Source organism: Ranitomeya variabilis, chromosome 3 (genome assembly GCF_051348905.1).
Source record: "Ranitomeya variabilis isolate aRanVar5 chromosome 3, aRanVar5.hap1, whole genome shotgun sequence".
In the NCBI taxonomy this organism is placed as follows: Eukaryota; Metazoa; Chordata; class Amphibia; order Anura; family Dendrobatidae; genus Ranitomeya; species Ranitomeya variabilis.
The window spans coordinates 189,104,851-189,119,551 of NC_135234.1; the positions used below are offsets into that span (position 1 = coordinate 189,104,851).

Genomic DNA, 14,701 nt, shown 5'->3' on the forward strand with positions numbered 1-14,701 from the left:
TGGCTTCCCACATTTTTTCCTGGTATGTGTGGCTCCCCTATTTTGCCCTGGTATGTGTGGCTCCCCCATTTTGTCCTGGTATGTGGCTCCCCCGCTTTTTCCTGGTATGTGTGGCAACCCCGTCCTGTCCTGGAATGTGTGGCTCCCTCTGTTGTATGCATGGCTCCACGGTCTCGCATGGCTCCCACACTCCCACATGGCTCACACCCCCTGTCCTACTCACCCTCCTCGCACATCCCTACATCTCTGTCCCAGTGCCGGCAGCTCTTCCTTGTTTCTGTGCTCAGTGGTCATGTGGTACCGCTCATTAAGGTAATGAATATGCACTCCACGTCTATGGGATTGGAGACACATGCATATTCATTACCTTAATGAGTGGTAGCACCTGACCACTGAGCACAGGAACAGGAAGAGCTGCCAGCACCGGGACAGAGATGAAAGGACGGAGATGCAGTGATGGAGGGTGAGTATTGATGTGTTCTGGAAGCTGGCGGCTACAGCTGTCACTGTGCTACAGCCGCCGGCTCCCTGCTCCCCCTCCCCTGCCGGCTTTCTGAACAATGACTCATGTATCCATCAGCCAGCTCCTATGCTGTAAATAAATAATTTTTAAAAAATGGCATGGGTTTCCCTGTATTTTCTATAAGCAGCCGGGCAAAACTGACAGCTGGGGGCTGTAACCCTCAGCTGTCAGCTTCAGCAAGAGTGGTTATCAAGAATAGAGGGTTCCCAGGTCATATATTTGAACTATTTAAATAAATAATTTTAAAATATGGCACGGGGTCCCCCTCATTTTTGACAACCAGCCTTGATAGAGCTGACAGCTGGGGGGCTGGTATTCTCAGGCTGTTAAGGGGCCATGGATATTGACCTCCCCAGCCTAAAAAGAGCTGCCCGCAGATGCCCATAAAAGGCAAATCTATTATATGAACCAATTTGGTTGCTTTGCCCTGCTCTTCCCACTTGCCCTGTAGTGGTAGTAAGTGGGGTTCATATTTTTGAGGTTGGTGTCACCTTTGTATATCAGGTGACATCATGCCCACGGATTACTAATGGAGAGGCATTCATAAGGCACCTATCCATTATTAATCCTATAGCTATGTGTTAAATAAAGACAGCCAGAATAAAGTATTTTTAAACCAAAACACAGTTTCCCATTTTTATTTAAAAATAGCAAGCACAGTAATACTCACTTAACACCTAATTCCACAGAATCCCTCGTCTCCTGTAATAAAACAAAAAAACAACAACTATATCCTTGACCTCTCTGTCATTCTGTCCCACTCCGTAATCCATGTCTGAGGGATAAACAGTTTTCCACCTGGAGGGTTTAAGAACCACTGAGGAATGAGCTGCTGTGAGTGCAGCATCAGTGACTAGCAGTGACATCATCGAGGTTACTTCCAGTGGTGTGGCCGGTGTTTGGACAGCCACAGTAATGCCTCACCAAAGTCCCAACATTACTGTGATTGGCAAACAAGCCCAGCATGTTAATTGGCTGCAAATAAAGCGCCAAATATGAAGAGCGAGTCACTCAAATATACCAATGCGAATAGCAAATTACTCTCCGAGAAACGAATAGCCCGAATACCATTCTATTTTTGCAAGTAACGAATAGTGCCGAATATATTGGCTCATCACTATTTATCAATTATTAATACCTATTATATATCTAATATCTTTCTATCATCCATCTATCTATAGCTCTAGATAAGATTGATTTATTAGTTTTGTAAAGTAACTTGTAAGCTACTTATAGCATTATGGTATGTAAAAGATTATGTTAAAAATAAAAATGCATTGCATATGGATTGCATACGCATGTCATATGAATGTTATACAGATGCTAGTGGAGGAGAAAATCGCACACTCGGATAGCACTTATATGACTTATGGAATGACATACACATGACACGCATTAACTCAACTTTTTGGCATGAACATTGCAGCAATTTGTAATATGCAGATGTGGGCAAATCCTAAATCTTGTTAAAGGGAATCTGTCAGAATTGTATTCTTGAAACTAGTGATATAGCTATATAGATCCTTGTCCAGAGTGCATTACAGCCATACCATCAGTAGTAAAATCATCCTAATAGATTCCCTTTAAGGATTTATAATCATACAAATTCCATACATTACTTCAAAAAGTTAGCAAATCCTCAACAACCCACATCATAACCAATGGTTAGTCTCATATAAATGCATGCATCATAAATATCTCCCAGGAGAATATCACAAAAACTTTTCTATTTAAGGCTACCTTCCAACAATGAGTATTTGGTGAGCTTTTGATGTTGCAGGTTTTCAATTACATTCTTGACTTTGCGTTTTTTCTCTCGTGTTGATGTGTCATGCTTTAAATAAATCTGCTTTGTTTTTGATACTTCCTGGTACTTGTCTTTAAAAAACTTTATTAACACAGTCATTTGCAGTTTACATGCATTTTTTGTGGGTTTCTGCAGCGGAAAAGAACTAAAAAATGTTTTTGACCTGTAGATTTTGTACATCGAATGCAACTCTATTGTACAGTGTCTGTTTTAGGACATGATCAAATATCAAAGTCAAATACCAGAATAATGTCATCCTGATGTTAAACGCTTGTGAGAATATTCAAGGTTACCCCCATCTCCCGCACTCCCTTCCTGGCACCCTATTCCAAATACACCTTGGCGATGAGCAGCACAGGTTCGAATCCTCCAATCCCGGAGTCGACGATGGTTTTCCTGGGTATAAAATCCTGTGGCGACACAAGCTCAGGCTCCATTTAAGTCATCTCAGCGCTGGTGTCTCGCAGTCCCATGGCAATGGCTTGGCCTATGGTGACAGGCTGAAGGTTGTCAAGGGACCTCCCACCACCCCTACTCACATACAAAACAGTGGACGATTTGTGGAATGGGGATAGGCTCTTTTGTCACTGGGGACACATGGCTCTGAATTGTCATGGCTGTCTGCAGAGGTTACACAGTCAAAATTTTCCCACCGGCGTGGATAGGGAAGCCCAGCAGGTGACCCTTTGGCTTGGGGGCAGGGACAGCAGTCACCGCATTTATCTTACTCCCTATACATCTGGCAAGTTTCTTGGCCTCCAGATTCCTGCAAGTGTCACTGTTGCAGGGGCCCCTTTAGCTTGTGGTCACAAAATTACTGCTGGAGGTCCTCCAGACAATTCCACAAAAACTGTTCAGTTGCGATGAGCTCCTTCAGCTGCTGGAGAGTGGTGAGCTCCAGTCTTGTGGTCCATTGGTCAGTAAGACTGACATGCGATTGGCCCAGCTGTCTGCAGGACCCCGCTGCATACTCCAGGGCTTTTTCCGGTACGTCTCAAAGGTCAAGTTGTACTGCCAGACCAGAGCCTGCTTGATGTCCTCACAGTTGAGGGTGGTCTCTCTGGACAGATACTCAGAGATTTTCAAGGCCTTACCCACTAGTCCTCAGGCAGATGGTACTGATGGCAAGTTTTTTCAAATGCCAGCAAGAAAGTGCCCAAGACCCCTTTTTTTCCAGCAGAGCAAAGTTCTCCACTCATCTTTGGTATCCAGATCTCAGGTGACTCGCAATGGGGTGGGGTCTGCAGCTGGAATTGGAGTGGATGCATTTAGTGCTGGTGCTCGCATTCCCGCTGACATTCTGCAGCTTCCTTTTGATGTTCTGCCATGAGAATATCATAGGTGGCCTTGTCTCCAGCCTGGAGACTTGAAAGGGCCACTTGCAGGAAGTCATCCAAGCCGCCTGGCTGGGGGGGTGGGTAGGTGGTGAACAGCCCACTTCAAGACAGACCGCCAGCGACATGCTCCTTGGCTCCAAAGAATTTACATGCACTTTCTTGTTCGTATTTTTCAAGAACTGAAGTGGGAAAAAATCTTTAAAATTTGAACATAAAAATAACAAAGTGATTTTCAAATTGAAATTAATAGAATTTGTATTTTAAGTAATGTTCCTGTTTTTTTAAATGCATCCATTCCAAAAGTCTTGAAAAAAATAACTGTGTGTACATACCATAGAGAAGTACTAAATCTGAGTGCAACATAAAGCTGTTGTGAGAATTCATAGTATTACAAAATAAAGGAATATGACAACTAAAAGGTAAAGGAAACAAAAGGCTTACCGTATTTTTTGGACTATAAGACACCGTTTTTTCCCAAAAACTTTTGGGGAAAATGGAGGGTGCATCTTACAGTCTGAATATAGCTTACCGGGGGTTTGCAGCGGTGGTGGAGAGGTATCACAGGAGGCAGGGTCTCTTTCTCAGGAGTCCGGTGGAGGCAGAAGCAGTGCTGCGGGCCCTGTGTTGCTGGCGAGACACAGCAGAATGCATTGCTTTCCAGGTAGCCATTTTACTGAAGCCATGGGCCACCAGAGGTGGCACAGCACAGACTGGGATCTCAGCCATTTCCCTGAAGCCCAAGGCAGATTGATTGTGCAGATTGAGATCTTGGTCTGGCAGAGATTTGAGCCTGTGTGCGCGCTGCCTCCAGTGGTCCACAGCTTCAGGAAAATGGCAGCCAGGAAAGCAATACACTCAGCTCTGCCTCACCACCAACACCATCCTCCTGCTGGGGCACCCACTTCTCCCGCAGCATTTCTCTACTTCTGCCGCTGCTGGCTTTCGGAGCAAGGGACTATGTCTCCTTGACCCTGCTCCACTGCTGACGCTGCCGACGCCAGGTAGATACCCTAAATCTAGACTATTAGATTATCCCATCTTATAAAAACTATTTTTTTCCTATTTCCTCCCCAAATTTGGGGTGCGTCTTTAGTCCAGTGCATCTTATTGTCTGAAAAATAAGATATACCTTCTGTTAAAATAATGGTATATACAGTAAATTGGCAAGACTAAGAAAACAGCATTGTCCATTTGTCTAAATTTTTATCTAAAAACTTAGTTTAGAAAGTGCACAAATTATATAACCTTCATAATAAGTGAATATATAGTGTACAGAGCTTCTAGGCAGAACTATAAGTTTTGAACAGTAAAACAGTTATGTTTCAGCTCACCCCCATCAGCAAATCCATGAGAGTCCACAGGAACATCCAAGCAAGGAAAACGCCACCGCCCAACGTCCTCTGCTGAGTAAGTAAGAAAAAAAAAATCCAGCTCCGGAGTAAAAGTCATCAATTTTATTTCCACATATTTAAAATTCGGAAAAAGCTGCTTGCAAGTAACTGCACAACTATTTCAGAAAAGAAGCCATAAGTTAACTGAACGCATTTCGAGCACGCATGGTGCTCTTTGTCCTTTGTCTTTGGCTGTGGACAAAGAGCACCATGCGTGCTCGAAACGCGTTCAGCTAACTTATGGCTTCTTTTCTGAAATAGTTGTGCAGTTACTTGCAAGCAGCTTTTTCCGAATTTTAAATATGTGGAAATAAAATTGATGACTTTTACTCCGGAGCTGGAATTTTTTTTCTTACTTACTCAGAACTATAAGTTTCCATAGTTACAAACGCTGTATTATGTCCCATCCTGCAGTTTTGTTACCCCTCCTCCAATCTGAAGATTAATATAAGATCAGAAAATATTTGCTCACTAGTAGTCTATATCCATGGAGAGCCATGAATCTGCAAATGAGCCATTTACGCAAAATGGTAGGATATTTTTAATCAAGACTACTTGTAAAGTTGCTTTCTTTTAGATGGATAAGTATGAGATTAATTGATTGCAATCATGTTTGCTGCCTTCTATCATACAGCTCAGAAAAATATCATAAGCCTTAAAGCTGTGTTTCTCAGCTCTAGTCCTCAAGGCCGCCTGACAGGTCATGATTTGTAGATGTGCTATAAAGAGTTCCTGTGGCAATCTGTGATGTTTTGTAAATAATTCCATCATGTGTGCAATATTGAGGAAATCATGAAACCTGTTAGGGGCCTCGAGGACTCGATTTGAGAACCACAGCTGTAAAGGGCAATTTACTTGGACCAAAACACCAAGAACTTGGCATTTCTAGGACACTTCCTTTACAGGCTGATAGCTCGACTTTTAATGATGACACACAGTATGTGATGATGATTAGAAAGTCTTTTCTTTGGGCATGTCAGCAGAAGCAGTCATTGCTGCAGAAAGTAGGCTTTCGCAAACCATTATATAAATTACATTTTCTTACTGTATGCTTTTCCACTTGGTCATTGACTTGCCATACTATGTATATAGAAGAACATGATTCACCACTAATTGATATTATTTTTATTTCTTTTACATTGTAACTAGTGTTGAGCGATACCGTCCGATACTTGAAAGTATCGGTATCGGAAAGTATCGGCCGATACCGGCAAAGTATCGGATCCAATCCGATACCGATACCCGATACCAATACAAGTCAATGGGACTCAAGTATCGGACGGTATTCCTGATGGTTCCCAGGGTCTGAAGGAGAGGAAACTCTCCTTCAGGCCCTGGGATCCATATAAATGTGTAAAAGAAAGAATTAAAATAAAAAATATCGCTATACTCACCCTCCGACGCAGCCTGGACCTCAGCGAGGGAACCGGCAGCGTTGTTTGTTTAAAATTCGCGCTTTTACTTGGTTACGTGAAGTCCCGGCTTGTGATTGGTCAGGGCGGCCATGTTGCCGGGATTCGGACCAATCACAGCAAGCCGTGACGAAATTACGTCACGGCTTGCTGTGATTGGTCCGCGTCCCGGCAACATGGCCGCCATTAACCAATCACAAGCCGGGACGTCACGGGAGGCTGGACACGCGCCCATTTTAAAAAGCGCGCGTGTCCAGCCTCCCGTGACGGCTTGTGATTGGTTGCGTCTCCCATGTGACTGCGACGCAACCAATCACAAAGCCGGGACGTAATTTTAAAATCCTTAAGGACCTGAAATTACGTCACGGCTTGCTGTGATTGGTTGCGTCGCCCATGTGACTGCGACGCAACCAATCACAACGCCGGAACGTAATTTTAAAATCCTGAAGGACCTGAAATTACGTCACGGCTTGCTGTGATTGGTTGCGTCCCGGTCACATGGGCGGCACGCAACCAATCACAAGCCGGGACTCACGTAAAGGAAAGAAAAGCGCAAATTTTAAACAAAGAACGCTGCCGCTTCCCTCGGTAAGGTGCAGGCTGCGTCGGAGAGGTGAGTATAGCAATATTTTTTATTTTAATTCTCTCTTTTACACATTTTTACATTAATGTTGTTTCGATACCGATACCCGATATCACAAAAATATCGGATCTCAGTATCGGAATTCCGATACAGCAAGTATCGGCCGATACCCGATACTTGCAGTATCGGAATGCTCAACACTAATTGTAACCTTCACTAGTTATAAAAAAAAACAGTAGAGATGAGCAAATCAAATCAATTTCCAATTTCACAAAAAATAAAAACAGATTTGACAGAAGCCAACTTTTCTTTGCTATCAATTTTCTTGAATCAAGCAATTTCATTTGGCTGCCATGTTGCTTGATTCTTTTTTTAAGGCAACAAACAGGCTCTCCTCTCCATGCATGTGCTGTGACTGAGACACAGCCACGAAACATGCAGTTGCGGCGCTGATCGGCCCGCGAGATCCAGGAAGCCGGGTTCACTCTGCAGCTTATACGGCAAGCGCTATAGCTTGCCGTATAAGAGGGAACCTGAACGAATATGCTCAACTCTACTTGTAATACACACCAGAGCAGCTGCAGAACCTCTTAGCTAAGAGAAAGAGAAGAGCTTATTGAATTATATGGAACATTCTCATTCTTTTTTTCTAAAAAAAAAAAAAATGTCTGCAATGCAGCAGCAAAAGAAGACGGAGCACTATTGCTAGCGCACTCCGCAGCTGCTGAAGAACCTCTTATTATAGAAAAATTGAGATACATGTCTGCTAGTCATGTTGACGTAAAGAGAAGCAATATCCTACAAAATGGCTGTGTTAATTCTGTTTGTAACATTTTCAGGCTTGAACACCACAATTTAATGTTTGTAAAAAATATTCTCTCAACTGAGATTATATTATATTTATTGGCAATAGTGTAAATGGCAATAATGGGAAGAGACAGAAGGAAACTATTATCTCGAGTGCTGGCAATTTATAAATTATTAAAGAAAAATACGACGTCGATTGCAGAAAGCTTGTTTCTCTCTTGCGCCAGCAGTCACTTCTCACAGTTCAGCTCTTTGTGAACTGCGCTTCTCCATTCCTAATGTATTATTTACCTTATAATGTAGTTTCTAATTCACGCCGAATAGTAATAAACACTAACTTGTTTTAAAAGTTTCCAATTGCTTGTAAGATGACAGCAGAATGCAAACAAGCTTACGCCCTTCTGTTTAGAACTCTCAAGACGCAGCCCGCTTCCCCTGCTTGTTAAGTCAACCTCCAGCCGCTGACGTGCTTCGCAGAATACCAACATTATGCTAAGTCTGCTTTTAAATTCCTCTCTGGAGTTAGAAATGAAATGTTCTAAAAACCAGAAGGGCGTTTGCAAATCACATTTTCATTGACTTTTGTATGTACAACTCGAAAGACAAATAAGTCTGCAGCGATTCAGCAAAGCACTGCTGACAATATTGGAACCAATATAGTAGACGATGTATGATGCTTTTATTGATATTAGGCTCGGTTTTCTGGCTGTGAGAGTTGTTCCTCCTGATACACTGCGGCAGTACGCTGAATGAGAGCCGCTGTGTAATGTATGCCTCGTGTTCTTGATTTTCTGCAGATTTGTTTTATGCAGCTTATAGGAAAAGTATCACCTAACAAGAACAATAAAATGTTCTGTAGGGATTCTGGCTCGTTAAATGACTCTTCGTGTAAATTTGTGCTAGTATCTGCAGGTCTTTTCTTCACAGTAACCATAAATGTATGGATTCCCCATTTCTCTACTATAGTGCTTACACATTCCACACCATTGTACATTATTTAGCCCCAGTGACCCAATGGACCTCATGATCCTTATATCAGACATACTCAAACCTTGGCGTTTTCTAGTGGATGAGTCATCCATTCAAGCCTATGGGTGCATTCCATGTGGAGCAACTGTATAGCATCACATTTTTACTAATACATTTAAATTATTTAATATATAAGACTGTATTTTGTCTTTAACATATTTAACCCCTTCCCGACCTGTGACACAGCGTATGCGTCATGAAAGTCGGTGCCAATCCGACCTGTGACGCATATGCTGTGTCACAGAATGATCGCGTCCCTGCAGATCGGGTGAAAGGGTTAACTCCCATTTTACCGATCTGCAGGGACAGGGGGAGTGGTACTTCAGCCCAGGGGGGGTGGCTTCACCCCCCTGTGGCTACGATCGCTCTGATTGGCTGTTGAAAGTGAAACTGCCAATCAGAGCGATTTGTAATATTTCACCTATGAAAATGGTGAAATATTACAATCCAGCCATGGCCGATGCTGCAATAGCATCTGCCATGGCTGGAGACCCCGATCTGCCCCCACCCCACCGATCGCCTCCCCAGTCGTCCTTTTTCCCCGATCTCCGTTCCGCTCCCCTCCTCCCTCCTGTCGGCTCCCCCGGTCCTCCTGTCCGCTCCCCAGGTCCTCCGATCCCCCCCCCGTGTTCCGGTCCCACCCCCCCATACTTACCTAGCTCCGATGTCCCTCCCGGTGTCCGGCCGTCTTCTTCATGGGCGCCGCCATCTTGGAAAATGGCGGGCGCATGCGCAGTGCACCTGCCGAATCTGCCAGCCGGCAGATTTGTTCCTGCACATTTTGGTCGCTGTGATAAGTTCTATCACAGCGATCAAAATAAAAAAAATAGTAAATAAATCCCCCCCTTTATCACCCCCATAGGTAGGGACAATAATAAAATACAGAAAATATAATTATTTTTGTTTTTCCATTAGGGTTAGGGTTAGGGTTAGGGGTACGGTTAGGGGTACGGTTAGGGGTAGGGTTAGGGGTAGGGTTGCACTTAGGGTTGCACTTAGGGTTGCACTTAGGGCTAGGGTTGCACTTAGGGTTGCACTTAGGGTTGCACTTAGGGTTGCACTTAGGGCTAGGGTTGCACTTAGGGTTGCACTTAGGGTTGCACTTAGGGCTAGGGTTGCACTTAGGGTTGCACTTAGGGTTGCACTTAGGGTTGCACTTAGGGCTAGGGTGGCACTTAGGGTTGCACTTAGGGCTGCACTTAGGGCTGCACTTAGGGTTGCACTTAGGGCTAGGGTTGCACTTAGGGTTGCACTTAGGGTTGCACTTAGGGTTGCACTTAGGGCTAGGGTTGCACTTAGGGTTTCACTTAGGGTTGCACTTAGGGCTAGGGTTGCACTTAGGGCTAGGGTTGCACTTAGGGCTAGGGTTAGAATTAGGGTTAGAATTAGGGTTAGGGTTGGAATTAGGGTTAGAATTAGGCTATGTGTACACGGTGCGGATTTGGCTGCGGATCCGCAGCGGATTGGTCGCTGCGGATTCGTATCAGTTTTCCATCACGTTTACAGTACCACGTAAACCTATGGAAAACCAAATCCGCTGTGCCCATGGTGCGGAAAATACAGCGCGGAAACGCTGCGTTGTATTTTCTGCAGCATGTCAATTCTTTGTGCAATTCCGCAGCGTTTTACACCTGCTCCATAATAGGAATCCGCAAGTGAAATCCACACAAAAAACACTGGAAATCCGCGGTAAATCCGCAGGTAAAGCGCAGTGCGTTTTACCTGCAGATTTTTCAAAAACTGTGGAAAAATCCACACAAATCCGCAACGTGAGCACATAGCCTTAGGGTTAGGGTTGGAATTAGGGGTAAGACTAGGGTTAGGGGTGTGTTGGGGTTAGGGTTGTGGTTAGGGTTGGGATTAGAGTTAGGGGTGTGTTGGGGTTAGTGTTGGAGTTAGAATTGAGGGGTTTCCACTTTTTAGGCACATCAGGGGGTCTCCAAACGCGACACGGCGCCACCATTGATTCCAGCCAATCTTGCGTTGAAAAAGTAAAATGGTGCTCTCTCCCTTCCGAGCCCTGACGTGTGCCCAAACAGTGGTTTACCCTCACATATGGGGTACCAGCGTACTCAGGAGAAACTGATCAACAACTTTTGGGGTCCAATTTCTCCTGTAACCCTTGGGAAAATAAAAAATTGCGGGCTAAAAAATTATTTTTGAGGAAAGAAAAATGATTTTTTATTTTCACGGCTCTGCGTTATAAACTTCTGTGAAACACTTGGGGGTTCAAAGTGCTCACCACACATCTAGATAAGTTCCCTTGGGGGTTTAGTTTCCAAAATGGGGTCACTTGTGGGGGGTTTCTACTGTTTAGGCACATCAGGGGCTCTGCAAACGCAACGTGATGCCCGCAGAGCATTCCATCAAAGTCTGCATTTCAAAACATCACTACTTCACTTCCAAGCCCCGGCATGTGCCCAAACAGTGGTTTACCCCCACATATGGGGTATCAGCATACTCAGGAGAAAATGGACAACAACTATTGGGGTCAAATTTCCCCTGTTATCCTTGGGAAAATAAAAAATTCAGGGCTAAAAAAAATTTTTTGAGAAAAGAAAAATTATTTTTTATTTTCATGGCTCTGCGTTATAAACTTCTGTGAAGCACTTAGGGGTTCAAAGTGCTCACCACACGTCTAGATTAGTTCCTTGGGAGGTCTAGTTTCCAAAATGGTTTCACTTATGGGGAAGCTCCAATGTTTAGGCACACAGGGGCTCTCCAAACGCGACATGGTGTCCGCTAATGATTGGAGCTAATTTTCCATTCAAAAAGCCAAATGGCGTGCCTTCCCTTCCAAGCCCTGCCGTGCACCCAAACAGTGGTTTACCCCCACATATGGGGTATCATCATACTCAGGACAAACTGGACAACAACACTTGGGGTCCAATTTCTCCTGTTACCCTTGGGAAAATAAAAAATTCTGGGCTAAAAATCATTTTTGAGGAAAGAAAAATTATTTTTTATTTTCACGGCTCTGCGTTATAAACTTCTGTGAAGAACTTGTTGGTTTAAAGTGCTCACTATGCATCTACATAAGTTCCTTGGGGGGTCTAGTTTCCAAAATGGGGTCACTTGTGGGGGAGCTTCAATGTTTAGGCACACAGGGGCTCTCCAAATGTGACATGGTGTCCGCTAACGATTGGAGCTAATTTTCCATTCAAAAAGTCAAATGGCGCGCCTTCCCTTCCGAGCCTTGCCATGCGCCCAAACAGTGGTTTACCCCCACATATGAGGTATCGGCGTACTCAGGAGAAATTGCCCAACAAATTTTAGGATCCATTTTATCCTGTCGCCCATGTGAAAATTAAAAAATTGAGGCTAAAAAATTTTTTTGTGAAAAAAAAGTACTTTTTCATTTTTACGGATCAATTTGTGAAGCACCTGAGGGATTAAAGTGCTCACTATGCATCTAGATAAGTTCCTTGGGGGGTCTCCTTTCCAAAATGGGGTGACTTGTGGGGAAGCTCCAATGTTTAGGCACACAGGGGCTCTCCAAACGCGACATGGTGTCCGCTAACGATATAGATAATTTTTAATTCAAAAAGTCAAATGGCGCTCCTTCCCTTCCGAGACTTACCATGTGCCCAAACAGTGGTTTATCCCCACATATGAGGTATTGGTGTACTCAGGAGAAATTGTCCAACAAATTTTAGGATCCATTTTATCCTGTTGCCCATGTGAAAATTAAAAAATTGAGGCTAAAATAATTTTTTTGTGAAAAAAAGTACTTTTTCATTTTTATGGATCAATTTGTGAAGCACCTGGGGGTTTAAAGTGCTCACTATGCATCTAGATAAGTTCCATGGGGCATCTAGTTTCCAAAATGGGGTCACTTGAGGGGGAGCTCCAATGTTTAGGCACACGGGGGCTCTCCAAACGCGACATGGTGTCCGCTAAAGATTGGAGCCAATTTTTCATTCAAAAAGTCAAATGGCGCTCCTTCCCTTCCGAGTTCTGCCGTGCGCCCAAACAGTGGTTTACCCCCACATATGGGGTATCAGCGTACTCAGTACAAATTGGACAACAACTTTCGTGGTCCAGTTTCTCCTTTTACCCTTGGGAAAATAAAAAGAATTGTTGCTAAAAGATCATTTTTGTGACTAAAAAGTTAAATGTTCATTTTTTCCTTCCATGTTGCTTCTGCTGCTGTGAAACACCTGAAGGGTTAATAAACTTCTTGAATGTGGTTTTGAGCACCTTGAGGGGTGTAGTTTTTAGAACGGTGTCACTTTTGGGTATTTTCAGCCATATAGAACCCTCAAATTGACTTCAAATGTGAGGTGGTCCCTAAAAAAAATGGTTTTGTAAATTTTGTTGTAAAAATGAGAAATCACTGGTCAAATTTTAACCCTTATAACTTCCTAGCAAAAAAAAATGTTGTTTCCAAAATTGTGCTGATGTAAAGTAGATATGTGGGAAATGTTATTTATTAACTATTTTGTGTCACATAACTCTCTGGTTTAACAGAATAAAAATTCAAAATGTGAAAATTGCAAAATTTTCAAAATTTTCGCCAAATTTCCATTTTTTTCACAAATAAACGCAGAAATTATCGACCTAAATTTACCACTATCATGAAGCCCAATATGTCACGAAAAAACATTCTCAGAATCGCTACGATCCGTTGAAGCGTTCCCTAGTTATTACCTCATAAAGGGACACTGGTCAGAATTGCAAAAAACGGCAAGGTCATTAAGGCCAAAAAAGGCTGGGTCATGAAGGGGTTAATAACTTCTGTGGGAAAAAAATCATCTGGGTTTCCTGCATAAAACTCTGATGAATTTTTCATACATGTGAAAACATCTTATTATTTCATTGTAGACTAACCCTTTATGTATAGGTCAAAAGTGCTTCTGGGCATGACAGGTTCCCTTTAAAGTGAATCTATGAGCAGGCTTTTGCTATGTAATCTGAATAGAGGATGAGGTAGGGGTTAAAAAACTGAATTCAGCAATGAGTCACTTACCAAGTTGTATGCTGTTGTCTACTTATATTGAAGGTTTTATCACAAGGACCTTATCACTGCTCGGACTACAGCAGCTAGAGTAGCACCATGAGACCTCGGCTGACCACGCCCCTTCCTCTGATAAGCAGCTCACTGCACACAGAAAGCTGTGGTGTGGGAGGCATTAGTTCTCTGAGCTCTGCTACATGCTACATCTAAAAACTATTATTGTGTCACAACTACTGAACCCAATAAAGTAAGTGATACATTACTGGATTCAGATTCTGTTTTCTTACCTTATGCTGCTCTAAGATGAGGGAGCAAAAAATGGTGACAGATTAATACAAAATGCAATAGGCTGCAATGCATATAACAATCCTTGGGTGGAGACAAATAGACACATATAGCATAGCCAACTCTGCACAAAGCATCACACAATCATGTGGTAATTTGGCCCCCCTCAGATTTAAATATACTGAGCTAAATGCACATGTATCAAGATTGATAAATGAGAATTCCATTTTAATATATCTTCTGTCGTAACTACTATGATGCTGCTAAAAGGTTACTTTCTCTTAGCTGATGAGTTTATGATCCTCCAACACCTCACATTATTTTGCTCTAATTTGAGGATAATTACCATTGACTCTCCTCAATTTAGCTTTGACAGTTTGTATGAATGCATCACAACATGCTTTTGGTCAAATAAGAACAATAAAATACATTGCTATATGCTGCTATACATGTTCACTTAATGATATCACCTACAAGAATTGATTCTCTACAGATGACAATTGTGATCCTGAATCATTTCTCATGGCCAAGGTGTGAGTCAAGGTAGTCAAGAAGTTCAAGGTCAGAAGC

General features: G+C 43.0%; 1 protein-coding gene across 1 annotated transcript in view; it reads right to left on the bottom strand.

The window, feature by feature from the left end:
• Window positions 1-14,701, bottom strand: part of TAFA3 (TAFA chemokine like family member 3) — a 679,693-nt gene that overhangs the window by 333,487 nt on the left and 331,505 nt on the right. The gene's annotated exons all lie outside the window — the stretch shown is intronic.